Source organism: Chlorocebus sabaeus, chromosome 9 (genome assembly GCF_047675955.1).
Source record: "Chlorocebus sabaeus isolate Y175 chromosome 9, mChlSab1.0.hap1, whole genome shotgun sequence".
Classification (NCBI taxonomy): domain Eukaryota; kingdom Metazoa; phylum Chordata; class Mammalia; order Primates; family Cercopithecidae; genus Chlorocebus; species Chlorocebus sabaeus.
In genome coordinates, this window is record NC_132912.1 from 44,401,602 (window position 1) to 44,420,046 (window position 18,445).

The window sequence follows — 18,445 nt, forward strand, 5'->3', positions numbered from 1 at the left end:
CCCAGTCTTATGCGGTGTGCCCATTCGCCTTGTGTCTGCAGTCTCCTGGCCACACCCAGTAACAGTTCTGTGATCTATGAGAATAGTTTCCTTAGCGAGCTTTCCCTTCAAATACTTTGCAACCAGGTAGAGAAGTTTGGAGTGAAGGTTTTGTTCTTTGTTTCTTCACAATATGGATATGAATCTCCTTTTGAAAATGTTAAAGTAAATTACCTCTCTTTTCAGACCTTGTTTTCATGCAAACTTGGTATCCTGTTTCCATCCCAGCCTTCTATAACCCAGTAGCATCTTTGTTGAAACCCAGTAGGTGAGAAAGACACCTGGTCAGGAATGTGGACCACCAGCCAACTCGGGCTTAACCATGGCGTCAGACTAAAGGCGAACAAGGACTCTCTGTGTAAGGTACCGGTCGCGTGTGTGTTAGTGGAGATGCAGTCTGTGCCCTGCAGACAGGGAGTCACACAGACACTTTTCTATAATTTCTTACATGCTTTGAATGTTCAAGTATAAAGTCTAATGTTAAATTTGATTGAACAGTTGTATATTCACGGAATATTTTGTAACGGAACACCAAAAAATGGTAATAGTGGTTCTTTCTGGATTGAAGACAAACTTTTCTTTTTTAAAATAAAATTTATTTTATATATTTGAGGTTGACCACATGATCTTAAAGGATACATATAGTAAACTGGTTACTACAGTGAAGCAAATTAATGTATCTACCATCTCATGTAGTTTCATTTTTTTGTTTGACAGGAACAGCTAAAATCTTATTTAACAAAAATCCCAAAGACAACACATTTTTATTAACTATAGCCCTCATGTTGTACATTAGATCTTTAAGTTTTTCATCCTGCATGTCTGCTACTTTGTATTATTTTAATGTATGTCTCCCCATTTACTATTGGTCATTTCCTATTTGGCCCATTATTCAACTGGGTTGTTTTTCTGCTCTTAAGTTGTAAGAGTTCTTTACTGATTTTTGGATATTAACACTTTATCAGATATGTGATTTGCAAATATTTCTTCCAGTCTGTAGGTTTCCTTTTCATTTTATTGGTTGTTTCTTTTGCTGTGCAGAAGCTTTTTAGTTTGATGCAGTCCTCCTTGTTTATGTTTGCGTTAGCCTGGCTTCTGGTGCAATATCCAAAAAATTATTGCTAAGGCCAATATCAAGAGGCTTTCCTCCTATGTTCTCTTCTAGGAGTTTTATGGTTTCAGGTCTTCTTTAGGTCTTGCATCTGTTTTGAGTTAAGTTTTGTGTGTGGTGTATGATCAGGGTCCAATTTTATTCTTTTGCATGTGAAAATCCAGTTTTCCCAGCACTATTATTGAAGAGAGTATCTTTTTTTCCATTGTATTGTCTTATTTGCCCTTGTCAAAAATTAGTTGGCAGTATATGACCTTTATTTCAAAGGTCTCTGTTCTGTTCCATTGGTCTATTTTTTGTTTGTTTGTTTTTATGCCAGTACCATACTGTTTTGATTACTATAGCTTTGTAATACAATTTTAAATCAGGAGATGTAATGTCTCCAACCTTTTCTCTAACAGTAATCTGTTGGCTGTTTGGGGTTTGTTGTGGTTCCATATGAGTTTCAGGATTGTTTTTTCTGTTTTTTTTTTTTTTTTGAGATGAAGTCTCACTCTGTCACCCAAGCTGGAGTGCAGTGGCATGATCTTGGCTCACTGCAACCTCCACCTCCTGGATTCAAGCAATTCTCCTGCCTCAGGCCCCCAGGTAGCTGAGACTACAGGCACGTGCCACCATGTCTGGCTAATTTTTGTGGTTTTAGTAGAGACAGAGTTTCACTATGTTGGCCAGGCTGGTCTCCAACTCCTGACCTCATGATTCACCTGCCTCAGCCTCCCAAAGTGCTGGGATTATAGGTGTGAACCACCACATCTGACCAGAATTGTTTTTTTCTGTTCTGTGAAGAATGCCATCAGAACTTTGATGAGAATTGTTTTAAATCTGTATATTTGCTTTGGGCAGTGTGAACATTTTAACAATATTAATTCTTCTAACCATGAACATAGGATATCTTTCCATTTGTTCATGTCTAAATTTCTTTCATCAATGTTTTATGGTTTTCAAGTGTACACATCTTTCACCTTCTTGGTTAAATTTATTCCTAAGTTTTTGTTTTTCTTTGATGCTGTTGTAAATGAGATTATTTTCTTGATTTCTTTGTCAGCTAGGTTATTTGTATATAGAAATGCGACTGATTTTTATATGTTGAGTTTATACCTTGCAGCTTAACTGAATCAATTTAGTAGTTCTCATAGTTTTTTTGTGGAATCCTTGGGGTTTTTTAGATAAAGGATCTTGTCATCTGCAAATACAGATAATTTTACTTCTTTAATTTAGTTGCCTTTTTTTTTTTCTCTCATCTGATTGCTCTTGCTAGTACTATGTTGAATACGAGTGACAAGACTGGGCATCTCTATCTTGTACTCAATCTTAGTGGAAAAGCTTTCAGTTGTTCCCCACTAACTATGACGTAGACTGTGGGTTTTTCATAAATGGTCTTTATTATGTTGACAAACTTTCCTTCTATACATAAACTATTAAGAGGTTTTATGAAGAAATGTTGCTAAACTTTGTTAAATGCTTTTTCTGCATCAATTGAGGTGACCATGTGGTTTTACATTTTATTTTGTTAATGTGATATATCACATTGATTTGCATATGTTAAACCAGGCTTGCACACCAGGGAAAAATCCCACTTAATCATTATGTATAATCTTTTTGATGTGTTGTTGAATTCTATTTGCTAAAATTTTTTTAGGATTTTTGCATCAGTGTTTAATTTATTGGAGAAGTTGACTTGTAGTTTTTCTTGTGTGTGTATGTGTGTGTTTTGGTTTGGCTTAGGTATTAAGGTGACACTGGCCTGGTGAAATGTGTTTGGAATTATTTCCTCTCACTCTGTTTTTGGGAGGAGTTTAAGAAGTAAACTCCCAGGGGATGGGAGTGACTCTGGACATGGGAGTTACATGGTAGTGACTCTGGACCCTGGAGTGGTAGAACACAACAGCATCCCAGTCTCCATGAGGCCAAGTACAGCACCAGCAAGGACCCCAGAATGGTAGAGCACTGCTGTGGCTTGGGCCCTCGGGGGCAGGGACCAGCACAACAACTACTTCTCTCCCTGGAGAGGCAGGTGCCTGGGCAACTCAGATTCTCCAGGGATAGTCCAGTTTCAAGAAAGCAGGGTTCCACAGTTGTTTGTCCTGAAAGGCAAGGTACCCCAGTTCAGCCAATGCTATTTTCCTGGGATGTGGGGGTGCCATGTTGTCTCATCCCTGTCAGGTGTGGCTGCTCAGCTCAGCCAAGACTCTGATTCCCTGTGAAGCAGGGCAGTGCTTCAGCTCTCATGCAATGAGAGGTTGTCTGCTCTGGGTAGCCAAGGCACTGATTCCCTGGAAAGCAGGGCACCAAGTCAGCTCAGGGCCCAAGGGGCAGGGCACAATTGCAGCTGGGAGGGGAGGGGCACAGCAGTCTGGCCCTACAGGGTAGGGTGTATGCTGTGATGTGGACGTGTTCGTTCCCACCAGCACTCCTGTTGAAATTTGATTCCAAATGTGGTGGTGTGGGAGGTGGGGCCTAGTGGGAGGTATTTGGGTCACAGGGGCAGATCCTTTATTAATAGGTTAGGCCTTTTCATGGGACTGCATTAGTTATCCGGAGTGGATTATCAGAGTGAGTTCAACTTCCTAGACTCTCGTGTTTCCTCTCTTGCCATGTGAGCCCTTTGCATACACCTGTTTCCCCTTCCACTTTCCCCATGAAATGAAGCAGCACAAGACCTTCACCAGATGTGCTGCCCTATCTCAGACTTTTCAGACACAAGCAGGGTGAGCCAAATAAACCTTTTTTATAAAATAAGTTACCGAGTCTCAGGTATTCTGTTACAGCCACATTAAATGGCCTAAGACAGTGTAACAGCAGCTCAGGGATGGTGGGCCACTAGGCGGGGGTGATACAGAGCAACAAACCCTGAGGATGGTAGAAGGGTGCGGTGGCTGCTCACCCTGGGTGGGACATGCTCCCGAAGTGGTTCCGGGTCCAGGAGGTCAGTTGCAGCAGCAGCTGGTCCATGGGGGTGGGGCGCAACGTCAGTTCCTTCTCTTAGGGGAGTGCTGGGGCTGCTGGGCCCCTTTTGCTTCCTTATCTCCACAGGGAGACATCCCCTCTGCTTCAGGCTGATCCCTCTGGGGATGGGTGGTGGGGGACAGATGTTTCCTTCTCTCCTTTATGTGACTGTCCTGGTTTTCTGTGCTCTACTGGATTTCTGCTACTCCTTGATGCACTCTGGGGCTCTGCCTTAGAACCTTCATCAAAATATAGTTGTTTGCTGCTTTGGCTGTCTTTGTCAGAGGACAAATGCAAGGGACTATTGATTGGCCCCTTGCTGGTGTCCCTCCCTCTTAAACTTTTCACTGGGTACTCTTTTGAACCACTTTTTCCCCCACCATATACATGTATTTTTAAAGCATCAATGTGCTAATTTCTATTGAAGCAATGTGGATTTTTCTGAAAGTTTTAATGTTTTAATAAGCTTTTCATTGAAATGTTAATGTACATACAGAAGAGTGCCCATATCGCAGGTGTGCAGCTAGATAAACTGTAGCACACCAGGCTGCCACACCCTGGACCAAGCAGTAGCCTCACCCTGAAGCCTATCCCAGGCACTGCTGCCCCACCCCGCCCCCCAAAATAGCCACTTTCCCACTTCCTGACATAGATTTGTTCTGCCTGGTTTTGAATTTTATAAAATACAACACATTCTATTTAGCCTGGCTTCTTTGCTTCAGTATTATAGGACACAACCATGTTCTTGTCTATGGCAGACATTGATTTATTGTCATCGTTGAGTTCCATTATATGACTGTGTCACCATTTATCCATTGATGAGTAAAATGATTTCCTGTTTTTGGCCGTTATCCCACGGCCCTGAACGCTAGGTCTGGATGTGGGACTTGCGGGTATGCAGGGGCACACACACTTCTACTGGAGGATCCCTGGGTGGGGTAGAGACTCCAGGGCACCTGTGCTCTGCCTCAGTGTGGAGGCTTCTGTGTCATGTCCTGGGAGCACAGTGGCTTGGCCTCCACCAGCAGCAGCAGCTTAAAGAGTTCCTGCTGTTCCACATGCTTGAAGACAATTCAAGTTTTGTTTTGTTTTCTTTTTCTTTTTTTTTTTTTTTTTTTAGGTTTTCAGTGCCTGTCTGGACTTCTATTTTCATTTAGATTTTTGGTTTCTTAGAAATTTCGTTATTCTCTTCATAGCTTAACAACGTATTTGAAAAGATTTGTTTTCATGTGGAGTATTTTTTTGTAATAGGAGGGTTATTCAAGGCATCAGTCTGCCACTCTGCTAGAAACAGAAGTCTCCCAGGCATTTCTTTTTATATAAAATAGTTAATGAAATTTTGAACTAGCTTACATGAATTTTTGTTAAAATACACTTCAGGATGTGGTGTCCATTATCCATTCTACTCTTCTGTGAGAAGCAGATTTCTCTGAATTCTTGAATTTGAAAACAATTGGGGTTCCTAAACAGAGAATATGGAATATTATTGGGGATGATGTCTTTAATAATACATTTCAAGACATAGGAGAAACTTTTTCTATACGGTTGACTTTAATAAAAGCCTAGGGCAATTTTATTAATTGCAATAATAAACTTTCAATTTATTAATAGTATTTATGAGGCAATTAAGAATTTGTGCCATCTTGATTAAACATAGAATTTAAGAGTACCTTGAAAATTCAGTACAGAGTATTTTGCCTTCATCTGTTTTTGAGTCCCCCTTCTTTCAGCCAGTCTTCCATCAGAAATAGAATAAAGTTAAACTTCTTAATTAGAATCAGGAATCAGGACTCTTTGGCTGCTGACTGAAGGAAGAACTGTCCTTAAATCCAGAGTGGGCCAGGCGTGGTGGCTTATGGCTGTAATCCTAGCACTTTGGGAGGCCAAGGCAGGTGGATCACCTGAGGTCAGGAGTTCTAGACCAGCATGACCAACATGGTGAAACCCCATCTCTACTGAAAATACAAAAATTAGCTGGGCATGGTGGTGTGCGCCTGTAGTCCCTGATACTTGCGAGACTGAGACAGGAGAATTGCTTGAACTTAGGAGGTGGAGGTTGTGTGAGCTGAGATTGTGCCACTGCACTCTAGCCTGGGCGACAGGGCGAGACTCCATCTCAAACAAGCAAACAAACAAACAAACAAATGAAAAACCCAATATCTAGAGTGGTTGATAGTCAAGATGAAAAACTAAATTATTTTTGTTAGGCTGGGAAATAACCACCTCAGTGGCCTAAAGACAAGGCCTGAAATTTCCATGAAAAGAAACTGGGATCTATTCATCTGCTCTGTTGAGACCCCATAGTTCCATACCATAGAAATGGGCACAGAGGGTTTTGGCGGGAAGAGTTGTAAGTATAAGCTCTCTGTTCCTCTGTTTACGAAGAATTGTGGGGGTCCACTGAGGCAGTTCATATTTGGCAGATGATTGAGACCTGATTTCTCAGGGCCAGTGGACTCTGGTGTTGCTGATCTTGTGGAAAAGTCAACCCAATGAGAAGATTTTATGCAGAAGTTTTAAATACACATTGGTCATAATTTGAATATGTCACCGTCTTTATTTTTCTTTTCAGCCAGTCCTAAGGCAATCCTGAGGCAAAAATTCACTGCAGATTCCAAAAGCCTTGCAGAAGGCCCTGCCATTTAAGAACAAGCCCAAGACCCAAGCAAAGGCAGCCAAAGTGCCGAAGAACAGGTGGAGACCGGCCGTCATACACGAGCCTCATGAAAGAAAGGTACTGTCGCCCATGCCGTACTGCATGCTGCATTTAGATAGGAGAAGAACACTCTCAGCAGCACACTTCCTGTTTCTACTGCAGTCTCAGTTATTCAGGGCACTGGAACTAAAGTCAGAGGAAGAGCCAGAGTCCATTTCCCTTCCTTTGCCTGGTCCTGCTCTGCCCTGTGCTTTTGATGGGGAAAACAGGCACATGGCTGAGGAACTCCTCTGTCTTGGTTAGCTGCACACAGTGTCCACAGAATGATGAACACAGGTGGTAAAGGTAAAATGCGATCACACCTGTGTCTCCATGCCAACAATGACTTCCTAGCGCAGGATGCATTTTCATGCAGTTAGTATTCATTTGGATCGTGGGTTGCCTCTAGTCTTAGTGTTTAGGATGCGAGTGTGTCAGGTGGCTGAGAGCATTCTGATACTCACTGGCTTTTGTTGTTGTCAGATCCTCGTGCTGCTGGATGCTCTGAGTACAGTTCACAGTCAGAAGATGAAGAAGGCCAAGGAGCAGCAGCACCCGCACAATAAGGAGCACTTCAGAGCCAAGCGGAAGGAGGAGGAGGAGAAGCTGAAGCGGCAGAAGGACCTCAGGAAGAAGCTCTTCCAAATTCAGGGGCAGAAGGAAAGAAGCAACCAGAAGTCCAGTTTGAAGGGGGCTGAGGGCCAGTTGCAGTAAGCCTTTGGACTGGAGGGACTGTCCCTGGATCTGCGGAGGTGGACAGTTGCAAACATCACAGTTTGAATGCCTGTGAATGACAAGTCAGTGGGCAAGAGCTCAAGAGATGTCTCTACCCTAACTGTGCCTGCAAGAGGGGGAACAGAGAAGCCTGGACTGCTGGGACCGGGTTCGTTCTCACCACCTGGGGCTGTAGAGCTTTAAAGTGATGTAAGCTGTGGTTATGTGGATTCTCTTACTTTCCTCTGCATGCCTCAGTTTAATTATTTTGTACTACAAAACTATCATTAAAATTTTTTTTTGTTAGTTTTGGTTTAGTAGTTTTCATTAGGGATGAATGCCTGTCAATTCTTTGTGGATAATTATTTATTCTACCACCTTCATGAGGAGTCTTCCAGAAGAGAAAGAAATATTCACTTGAACCCTCAGCTCTCATGGAAAATTTTAGAGAAGGGTGTGTAGTGTTTTTGTTGTCTGTTATTTCCTTTGATCACTGGCCCTTGTGGACATTTTCTATCTTATTTCATATGTTTGCACATTAGTATAGTGACAAGGTAACAGTAAGTACATTTTTAAAGCTTTAGACCAGGAGATTGTCAGGTGCAGAGACCAAGTAAATTGTATATATCAATGAGATAGGCTTCCCATATTATGCTCATATGTTATGCCCATATTATGCTCATGCATTATACCTGCCTAGCCGCACTGACTTTTTTTTTTTTTTCCCCCAGACAGAATCTCACTCTATCACCAGGCTGGAGTGCAGTGGTGCGATCTGGGCTCAGTGCAATCTCCGCCTCCCAGGTTCAAGCAATTCTCCTGCCTCAGCCTCCCAAATAGCTGAGATTACAAGCACATGCCACCACACCCAGCTAATTTTTGTATTTTTTGTAGAAACGGGGTTTCACCATGTTGGCCAGGATGGTCTCAAACTCCTGACCTTGTGATCCGCCCGCCTCAGCCTCCCAAAGTGCTGGGATTACAGGTATGAGCCACGGTGCCCAGCCCATTGCCCTTTTAAAAAATTAAACATTATATTGATGTAATCATACTATTATATAGGCGATGAATGTATTTTATGATTATATGTTGATATAATTATATGAAATCTAATCCTATACAATGTAATCATAGAATCACATATAGTTGTATACTTTGCCCAATTTCTTTCAGTGGTAACATTTCACACATATCACAATCAGGATATCGATATCAATACAGCCCACTGATTTTATTCACACTTCCCCAGCTTTACTTTCCCCAATGTATACTCCTCCATGTGTGCATGTGTGTGTAGAAATATGGAATGCAGCTGGGCACAGTGACTCACGCCTGTAATCCCAGCACTTTGGGATGCTAAGGCAGGAGGATCACTTGAGCCCAGGAATTTGAGACCAGTTTGGACAACATGGTGAAACCTCATCTCTACAAAAAATACAAAAATTCGCCAGATGTGGTGGTGCACACCTGCAGTTCCAGCTGCTTGGGAGGCTGAAGCAGGAGGATCACTTGAGCTCAAGAGGTCGAGGCTGCAGTGAGCTGTGATAGCACCACTGCACTCCAGCCTGGATGACAGAGCAAGACCCTGTTTCAAAAAAAAATGTATATTTACAGATATCTATATAAAAATATATATACACAAATATATATGTAGAACATATATATACACACATATATATATGTAGAACACTTCATGAATTTGTATGTCATCTGTGCATGGGGCCCATGCTGACCTCTGTGTTGTACCAGTTGTAGTATGTGTGCTGCTGACATGAGTACCGCATTGCCTTTACAACATCACAGGGGCCAAAGAGGGTCAGCAGGATTGTGAGCAGTTGGCTTAGTCTGACAGGCTGTCTAAAAGTCTAAAGCTGTCAATAGACAGGTGCTCAGCTTTGTGTCTCCATAAGAAGGGAAGGGGATGTGAGGATCCCATCAGGGCTGGGTCCAGCTGGGAAGTGACAGTTGGAACACACCCAGACCAGACCTTTCTGAGCAACTCTGGGTGTAAATTTTCCTCTATTCCTCAAGAGCTATTAGGAATTTCATCATCCAGCATGCTGATAGGCCTGGGGACTGACACATAGTAAGCCCATAACAATTATAAAACAATTTAAAACTAATATGTTATATAGCATAATCTGTACATTTTTAAATGCAAACTTATAATTCAATTAAAATGTACAAGACACTCTGTCATACCATGTTTTATAATTAAGTAGCTTATAAGGTGATCAGCAAGTGGCTTATACAACAAGCAAATTTGTTCAAAGAGAAGCCTTGCAAATAAGTATTTATAATTGTATAGTTTTATATTTCAGCCAGAAGAGTGAACTCCTTTAAGCAATGGGAGAAATAAAAGAATGCTTAATTGCAGTTGCAGATGATTGTCTTTTCCAAAGACAATGTATGTAGGCAGAAGTCATACCTGTTAATATGAAAAATCTTGGTTTACCATATTTGGAGAACAAGGGAAATAAGTTTGTGTATCAAGATTATTTAAAACTAAAGTTAAGGAATCTCTAATGTCTGAAAGAAATAATAAATAGCATTTTCCATGTAGAGTTTTTATTGGTGAAGGCCCCACCTTGCCAGGTTAGTAAAATACAGTCACACATCAATTAAGGATGGGGATACATTCTGAGAAATGTATCATTAGGCAATTTTATCATTGTGTAAACATCATAGAGTGACACGCAAGCCTAGATGGTACAGCCTACTGTGCACCTGGGCTCTGTAGTATGGCCTATTGCTTCTAGGCTACAAACCTGGACAGCATGTGACTGTACTGACTACTGTAGCCAGTTGTAACACAGTGGTAAACATTTATGCATCGAAACATAGAAAAGGCGTAGCAAAAATAGGATATGGTGGAACCACCGCCATATATGTGGTCTGTTGTTCACTGAACGTCATGCGGCATGTGGCTGTATGTATACACATAGTTTTTGCTGTGAGTTTGCATCTGTCTCATAGGAAGACATATGTCACAATGAGGACCACACTGGAGACTGTGTAAATTACTTTTCAATACTAATAGCTTATTCATTTGATATTGTCAGCAAGTATGTTGCAAAAATAAATTCCACCAGAATGTGAGTTCCCTGAGAGCAGGAACTGGGTTGTTCACCTTGTTGGCACTTGGAGTAAGAGCCACTGAGCTTAGCGCTGCATAAAATTGCTTGGAAGAAAGAAGGGAGGGCATTCCAGGTAACTGAAGTATTGCTATGCAAAGTAAGCATTTGCCCTCTAAAATATTTTAACAAATTTTATAGAAACCTTTCTCAATTGCATTGAACTTTATTGATTGTAAAAATTACTCTGTTATACCTTTCTATGTTTTCACTATGCACAGGCAGTCATAGGTGCTGGGTATGTTTTGAAAACGTATTGAACCTACAGTGTACATATCATTCCATGCCATTAAATATTCTTATTTAATCATAGATGTGTTCAGTTGTGTTTGGTTTCCTATTCATGGATGTACTAGATTGTTTCTTTTTTTTAACAAAACGTGTGAACTTGCTTTAAGTATTATCATTTGGTGACATGCTCGCCATTTCACACCTGGCAGACTCCCATGTCTATTTAAGAAGATTTAGTTAAAAAATTAAAAAAAAAAAAATTTTTAAGGCCGGGCGCGGTGGCTCACGCCTGTAATCCCAGCACTTTGGGAGGCCGAGGCGGGTGGATTACAAGGTCAGGAGATCGAGACCATCCTGGCTAACATGGTGAAACCCCATCTGGTGGCAGGTGCCTGTAGTCCCAGCTACTCGGGAGGCTGAGGCAGGAGAATGGCGTGAACTGGGGAGGTGGAGCTTGCAGTAAGCCGAGATCAGGCCACTGCACTTCAGCCTGGGCGATAGAGTGAGACTCCATCTCAAAAAAAAGAATTTTTTTTTAAGAAAAAAATCTGTATGTAGGTAGACCCATGTAGTTTGGACTTGTGTTGTTCAAAGGTCACAACTGTACCTGTGGTGACTGATATGAAACAGATGACCAAAAATGTTAGTTTTATTTCCCCATCTGGTCCCATTTAAAAGAGGTGTTTAGGTCTGAGAATTTTCACATGTACGAGGTTCCACAGTCAGGATGCCGAGGAGCTGCACCCCTCTTGCTGTAGTCCAGCCTTCCCCACCCAACCCTGCTGACTGCTGATGCGCCTTCCATCCCTGTCACACTGTTGTCTCGGGAAGGTCACGTGAGTGGAGACACGCAGCATGGGATCTCTGAAACTGGCTGCTTTTGCTAAGCATCATGTTTTTGAGATCCACCCCAGTGCTCTGTGTGTCAGTGGCGTATTCCTTTCTATTGTGGAATGGTGTTTGCCTGCACAGGGAGACACGGGTGGTTACCCCTTCATTCATGGGAGGACATGTGGTTGTGTCCAGATTTGGGCGATTATGGATAGAGTTGCTATAAATATTTGTGCAGAGGTTTTCATGTGAACACAATTTTTCCTTATTTCAGGGAAAATCGTTGTGGGACTGCTGGGCTATGTGGTTTAACAGAACTGTCAAAGTGCTTTCCAGTGTCACCTCACTATGGTTTTGATTTGCATTTCCCTAATGACTAGTGTTGATGGTCTCTCATAGGCTTGCTGTCTTCCACATAGAGCGTCCTCTTCAGTGAGGGTGCAAGTCTTTTACCACTTTTGTTTGGATGGTTTTCTAACTGTTGATTTTGAGAGCTCTTTATATATATGTCGGACTACTTTCTTTGTTGGATATGTGGTTTGCAAATATTCTCTCCCAGCCTTTAGCTGTCTTTTCAGTGTTTTTTAATAGTGTCTTTTTCCAAGCTATGTTTTTTATTTTGATTACGTCTAATTGATGGATTTTTGCTTTTACATACATTTGGCGTCATGTCTAAGAACAATTTCCCTAACCTCAAGTGATGAAGATTTCTTCCTATGTTTTCTTCCAAAACTTTAAACACACACTCTCTCCCTCTCTCTCTCTCTCGTACCAAATAAGGAGGAAACATTCATGACAATTGCAGTCCTGGTTTCTGTAGCTGGTCACATGGTGCTATAACTACCTTCTTCCACTCCCCAGTATGTATTCACTTTGCTTTCAGGAAGCCTCTGCTGGTTGTGGTTTTTAACCTGGTGGGGAACCCTCATTCCCAAAGGTTCTGGACTATTACTAATCATGACTAGATTGGGTTGTTGTGCTTTTCCATTGATCTTAATCACAGCACATTCCCCAAGAGCCCTCCTATACCCCAGACATGCTCTTCCCCAGTCCGTTGTGAAGCAGCAGGGTAGTTTCTCCTTGGTGGTCTGGACCAGCCACCCCCACCAGCGCAGGAACTCCTTCTTTACCTGTTGATCCAGAGGCATGAGGAGCTTGGCGCTGCTGGGTGGCAGCCTAAACTTCCAGTGCAATGGATCATCTCTGTGTCTCCTGGCGGCAGCATTCCTCCCTCTGGAACTAAGACCTCTAGGCCAGCAGAGCATAAGGTATTGGGGACGAGGAGCAAAACTTTTGCTAGTAATTTTGTTATTTCACAAATGTTATATACATGGAATCATATAGTATGTACCTTTTAAAGATTGACTTACTTTTTTAAATTGATAATTTATTTGAGTTTCATTCAAGTTGTTTCATGTGTCAGTAGATTGTTCTTTGTAATGCTGGGTAGTATTCTATAATATGGATGTACCGCAATGTATCCAACCATTTACCATTAAAGGACATCTGGGTAGTTTTCTGTTTGGGGTTATTACAAATAAAGCTGCTATGAACATTTATATATAAAATTCTGTCTAAAAACAAGTTTTTGTTTGTGTCCTAGAAATGCCCATGGTTGCATTTTCTTGGTCCTATGATAAGTACATTTTCAGTTTTATAAGGAACTGCCAAATTTTTTCCAGAGTGGCTGTACCATTTTACATTTTCACCAGCAAGTGTGGGTGCTCTGGTGTCTCTGCATCCTTGCCAGGATTTGCTGTTATTCACTATTTTTTAAAAAAATATTTTTAAAAGTTTTTTAGCTGGAGTCTCCATCTCCCAGGCTGGAGTTCATTGGTGTGATCTTGACTCACTGCAACCTCCATCTCCTGGGTTCAAGCAATTCTCCTGCCTCAGCCTCCCAAGTAGCTGGTTACGGGCATGTACCACCACGCCTGGCTAATTTTGAATTTTTAGTAGAGATGGTATACTATTCTTTTTATGCATTGCTAAATTTGATTTGCTAACACTGTCTTGAGGATTTTTCCATCTAGGCTTATGAGCAAAATCAGCCTGCAGTGTTCTTTCTTCTGTACCTTCCTCCTCTCTCCCTCCCTCCCTCCCTCCCTCCCTCCCTCCCTCCCTCCCTTCTTTCCTTTGTGCTGTCTTTGCTTTGTTTTGATATCAGGATAATGATATCATGTTCCTTTCTATTCTATTTTCTGGAAGAGATTGTGTTAAACTCTCGTTGATTCTTCTTTAAATATTTGGTAAATTCTCCAGTGAAACCATTTGGGTCTGGATATGTTGTGTTCAGGAGCTTTTTAGTTACAAATCCAATTTATATAATGGTTATAGGACTATTCAGGTTATATATTTCATCTTTTCTGAGTTGTGGTAATTTGTGATTTTCACGGCATTGATCCATTTTTTCCTAAGCTGTCAAATTTGTCAGCATAAAATTTTTATAGCATTATTCATGGATGCAGGCTCTTTTGTGATATTTGTTTCATTCCTGATATTGGTGATTTGTGTGTTATCTCCTTTTATCTTTGTTCATCATGCTAGAAGATTATCAGTTTTATTAATTTTTTGAAGAACCTGTGTTTTGCTTCTTTAATGTTCTGCATTGCTTTCCTGTTTTTAATTTCATCAATTTCTGCTCTTAACTTTCCATCCTATTTGCCTTAACTTTATTTTACTATTCTTCTTTTAGTTTCTTTTCTTTGACTATTGGTTTGAGAACTTTCCCTATTATTAATATAAGGATTTAGTGCTATAAATTTCTCTCTCAGGTCTGCTATAGCTGAACCCCACATTTTTTTTTTTTTTAAGGCAGGGTCTCATTCTGTCACTGAGGCTGGAGTGCAGTGGCACAATCTCCACTCATTGCAGCCTCAACCTCCTGGGCTCAAGCAGTCCTCCCACCACAGCCTCCTGAGTACCTGGCACTACAGGTGCATGCCACCACACCTGGCTAGTTTTTGTAGAGATAGGGGTTTCACCATGTTGCCCATGCTAGTCTTGAACTCCTGGGCTCAAGCGATCCACCCGCCTCAGCCTCCCAAAGTCCTGGGATGACAGGCGTGAGCCACTGCACGCAGTTGCATCCACAAATTTTGATGTGCTGTATTTTCATTTTGCTATTTGCTTTTTAAAAATTCCCTTTAAGACTTCTTCTTGTCCACATTTTATATAAATGTTTACTGCTTCATTTCCAACTGTTTGTAGATTTTCCTGTTGTCTTTCTGCAGTTTATTTCTAGTTTGATTCCACTGTGGTCAGAGGACATACTTCGTATAATTTCAGTTTCTAAAAATTTGTCAAGGTTTGTTTTAAGATCTAGGAACCTCACCGAAGCTTTGGTGTCCAGAGTGTTTCCTGGAGCTGCACTGTGCAGCCATAATTGACTGATCTGTTGCAGACTGGTTGGAACTCTGTGGTCACCACTCCCTTTCCCGGAATCTGGGGCTGGCAGCACATTCCTGGGAGGACCCACCATGGGCCAGCTGGTGGCAGAAACTTCAGTATGGTCTGAGGGGCCCACCATGAATAACAAAGACTCTCCTGTCACATGGCTTCAGGACTACTTACCAGGAGCCAGGACAAAGGCTAGGCCTCTCTTTGGGCTAGGCCGAATTCTTTACCACACAGAAATTACATTTAGGACTCAAATGTGCCATTTGTATTTGTTTTCTGCGTGTTTCTTATGTTTCCTTTAACCTGTTTCGTTTCACTTGTCATGGATTAGTTGAACTGTTTTTAGCATTTCATTTTGAATTATTTATACTTTTGGGTGCATTGCTTTGTATCGTTTTCTAAGTGGCTGCTCTAGGATTGATTATAATACACACATGTAACTTATCACAGCCTGCTGCCATCAGTGTTTCACCACTTCATGAGAAATATCAAAAAGCTTACTTTTATTTATTTCCCCTTTGCCTCCCCCACTTAAACATGTAATTATCATAAATATTTCCTCTTCAGATGTAGAGCGCCACAGCAGATGATGTTATTATTTTTTGCTTCAACCATAAAATAAAATTTAAGAAACTTATCGTAGTCAATTATATTTACCATATGATTACCCCTTCTGTTGTTGCTATTTCTGATTTCCTTATTTCCTTTGTGTTAGAAGAGCTTCCTTTAGCCATTTATTAAGGGTAGGTTTTCTGGTAACAAATTATCCTAGTTGTCCTTCCTCTTAGAATATCTTTATTTCCCCTCATCCCTGAAGGATACGTTCACTGAATAGGGTTCTGGGCAGACAGTTTTTCTCAGCACCTGGCAATGATGTGCTACCCCCTCTACCTCGTGGTTTTAGAGAAGCCCACCATCCTCAGAATCAGTGTCCCTTAATGCATCGTTTTTCTCTGGTGGTTCAAAAGATTTTTTTCTTTGTTTTTCCTTTCCTGAAGTTCCGTTATGATGTGTTTATCCTATTTGGGGTTTGCTCAGATTCTTGAATCTGCAGGTTTATTTCTTTCACCAAATTTGGGAAGTCTTCAACCATTGTGCCTTTGAATACTTTTTCACTACACATTCCTTCCTCTCCTCCTGGGACTCTGGTGACAGGAACGCTGGGCCTTTTGTCACTGCCCGCCCGTCTGCAAGGAGATGTTTATTTCTCAGTCTCCTATCTCTCCATCGTTGCTATGGGTCCGCTCTATTAATCGTCCTTGAATCAACAGACTCTGTTCTCTGTCGTCTCCACTCTGTTATTGAACCCAACTGCACATTTTTTCATTTAGTTATTGCATTTTTCAGTCGTATGATTTTCATTTTGTTCTTGTTTCAAGAAAATTCACCATTGTTTTCTGAAGCATTTTTTTGATGGCTGCTTTAAAGTTCCAACATCTGATTTATCTTGGTTAATCTTACTTTGCTGTTTAAGTTGTTTTTTGTTTGTTCTGTTATATTTTTGAGACAGAGTCTTACTCTGTCGCTCAGACTGGAGTGCAGTAGCATGATCTTGGCTCACTGCAGCCTCAAACTGCCGGGCTCAAGCGATCCTCCTGCTTCAGCCTCCTAAGTAGCCGGCACCACAGGTGTGTGCCACCACAGCTGGCTAATTTTTAAATTTTTTGTAGAGACAGGGTCATGCTGTGTTGCCCAGACTGATCTCAAACTCCTGGGCTGAAGCCATCCTCCTGATTGACCTTCCGAAGTGCTGGGATTACAGGTGGGAGCCCCCTCACCTGGCTTCAAGTTGCTTTTTATGTTTCCTGATATGACAAATAATTTCAAATATATTCTGGAGATTTTGGTTATTATGTAAGGAAACTTTTGATCCTATGTGAACATTCCAGTTCAGTCCATGGTACCCTTAATTTGGTTTACCATATAGGCCCCAGCCTGTATGGGGAAATGTAGAGTCAATGACAGTTCAGTTTTCAAAGCTCTCCCAGTGCTATTCCGGTCTGGTTTGTTCTTCTGGATCTGCCGGGGCTCTGGTTCAATCCCTGCGTGTGTTGCCAGGGTTGCCCTGTGTGGTGGGGGTAAGTTAAGGAACACTGGGTGCTGGGTGTGGTCTCTGAGCCGTAGTCAGCAGAGCCTGTTGTGGCCTGGGTGTGATGCTGAGGGCAGGCCTGGCCGGAGCTGCTGTGACAGGGATCAGTGGGAATCTCCTCACTGGGTCTCCAGTGAGATGCCCTTCTCAGTCCTTTCACCAGAGAGAGCAGGCTCTTTTTCTTTTCTTTTTTCCCCCTGCACGTTTTGGCAGTTGCAGGTTGCAGGGTTCTCTGGGCCCATCCAGGATATGAGAGGGAAAAAGAAAACTCAGGGCCTAGTACAGCGTCACCCCCAAAGTCCTGAGGTTCCTGGACAGCCTTCCTTCCTCTCCACCTCCCAGAGTCCTCTTACGTCTGTTAAATTATTTCCAGGGTGTCCAGTTGTATTTAGAGAGCAGATGCCACCTCGTCATAGAACACCAGGGTCCACTCTCCAGGCATTTGGAACGTGTTGCCACAAAGTCCTCGGGAGAGTGTGACGGTTCACACACCCACCAGCAATGTTTCCACATCTCCATTTCCTCCACCCCTGACAACATCTAATGTTACGATTTTTGTTTGTAAATTTGGCTTTTGGTTCTTTTATGAGGTGATTAATTAATACAGGCTGCTGGCTCCTTCCCATGAATCCAGACCTTGGAGATGCCATCAAAGGGATGACAGTTGATGGATCCCAGAACCAATCCCAGAACCAGAACCTAAGAGGAAACCCCAGAGGGCCTCGCGGAGGCCAGGTGGTCGTGGTGGAGTCTGGGGCGGGAGGGGAAGCACAGTCTGAGTGGAGGTGGCCACACTGCACGTGCCCCCGGGCCAGGCTGCAGCTGTCTGCTCCATGGCCCACCTGGGGCTGCCCGGCCCTGCTTTCCTGTAGAAGATCCCACCTGTACCAGCCCCAGGAATCCAGGCAAGGCCAGAGCACCTCAGCAGCCTCCTGGAGTGAGGGCCATGACGCCTGATCAGGCTGGCTGGTGGCCCCTGGGCAGCCCTCCTCCCCAGCCCAAGGACAACCAAATACAGCACAGGGCAGCCCTGGACAGACAGCACCGGCTAGAAGGACAGGGGCGTTCCCTGCAGACCAGAGCAGCCCCCGGGGATGAGCAAAGAGGGCCCCAGGCATCCTGCCAGAGGCTCTGCCCCGAGGAGTTCCTATCTGCCTCCCTGAAACCCGCCAGGAAGGTGTCAACTGGGGCCTAAGACAAAGGCAGTTGACCATCCCCAGGGAACAGAGAGTGGCCTGAGGAAACGAGACAGCGAG

At 42.6% G+C, this 18,445-nt stretch overlaps 1 pseudogene; it reads left to right on the forward strand.

Annotated features, from left to right (window-relative positions):
• LOC119622918 (ribosome biogenesis protein BMS1 homolog) overlaps window positions 1–11,389 on the forward strand; it is a 65,161-nt pseudogene extending 53,772 nt beyond the window's left edge.
• Window positions 11,390–18,445: the final 7,056 nt, after the last annotated feature.